This window comes from Physeter macrocephalus, chromosome 7 (assembly GCF_002837175.3).
Source record: "Physeter macrocephalus isolate SW-GA chromosome 7, ASM283717v5, whole genome shotgun sequence".
Lineage (NCBI taxonomy): Eukaryota > Metazoa > Chordata > Mammalia > Artiodactyla > Physeteridae > Physeter > Physeter macrocephalus.
In genome coordinates, this window is record NC_041220.1 from 34,819,943 (window position 1) to 34,821,411 (window position 1,469).

The window sequence follows — 1,469 nt, forward strand, 5'->3', positions numbered from 1 at the left end:
ACCCACTGGAGTGAAGGTTCTGAGCCCCACATCAGGCTTCCCAACCTGGGGGTCCGGCAACGGGAGGAGGAATTCCTAGAGAATCAGATTTTGAAGCCTAGTGGGAACTGACTGCAGGACTTTGACAGGACTGGGGAAAACAGAGACTCCACTCTTGGAGGGCACACATAAAGCAGTGTGAGCATCGGGACCCAGGGAAGGAGCAGTGACCGCGGAGGAGACTGAACCAGACCTACCTGCTAGCGTTGGAGGGTCTCCTGCAGAGGTGGGGGGGTGGCTCTGTTTCACCATGGGGACAAGGACACTGGCAGCAAAAGTTCTGGGAAGCACTCCTTGGCGTGAGCCCTCCCAGAGCTTGTCATTAGCCACACCAAAGAGCCCAGGTAGGCTCCAGTGTTGGGTTGCCTCAGGCCAAACAACCAACAGGGAGGGAACCCAGCCCCACCGTCAACAGTCAAGTGGATTAAAGTATTACTGAGCTCTTTTTTTTTTTAAGCATGTAAGACTTTTCTGGATTGTCCCTCCCATCAAGCCTCTTAGATAGCCTCATCCACCAGAGGGCAGACAGCAGAAGCAAGAAGAACTACAATCCTGCAGCCTGTGGAACAAAAACCACATTCACAAAAAGATAGACAAGATGAAAAGGCAGAGGGCTATATACCAGGTGAAGGAACAATATAAAACCCCCCAAAAACAACTAAATGAAGTGGAGATAGGCAACCTTCCAGAAAAGAATTCAGAATATTGATAGTGAAGATGATCCAGGACCTCGGGAAAAGAATGCAGGCAAAGATCAAGAAGATGCAAGAAATGTTTAACAAAGACCTAGAAGAATTAAAGAACAAACAAACAGAGATGAACAACACAATAACTGAAATGAAAACTACAAGAGAAGGAATCAATAGCAGGATAACTGAGGCAGAAGAACGGATAAGTGACCTGCAAGACAGAATGGTGGAATTCACTGCTGCAGAACGGAATAAAGAAAAAAGAACGAAAAGAAATGAAGACAGCCTAAGAGACCTCTGGGACAACATTAAACACAAGAACATTTGTAATATAGGTGTCCCAGAAGGAGAAGAGAGAAAGGACCACAGAAAATATTTGAAGAGATTATAGTCAAAAACTTCCCTAACATGGGAAAGGAAAGAGCCACCCAAGTCCAGGAAGCGCAGCGAGTTCCATACAGGATAAACCCAAGGAGAAACATGCCGAGACACATAGTAATCAAACTGGCAAAAATTAAAGACAAAGAAAAATTATTGAAAGCAACAAGGGAAAAACGACAAATAACATACAAGGGAACTCTCATAAGGTTAACAGCTGATTTCTCAGCAGAAACTCCACAAGCCAGACGAGAGTGGCAGGATATACTTAAAGTGATGCAAGGGAAGAACCTACAACCAAGATTACTCTACCGGCAAGAATCTCATTCAGATTCGATGGAGAAATCAAAAGCTTTACAGACA

The 1,469-nt window shown here is 45.1% G+C and overlaps 1 protein-coding gene across 7 annotated transcripts in view; it reads right to left on the reverse strand.

Moving 5' to 3' along the window:
• The window catches only part of ARFIP1 (ARF interacting protein 1), a 130,590-nt gene that overhangs the window by 47,535 nt on the left and 81,586 nt on the right, over positions 1-1,469 (reverse strand). The window lies entirely within an intron of this gene.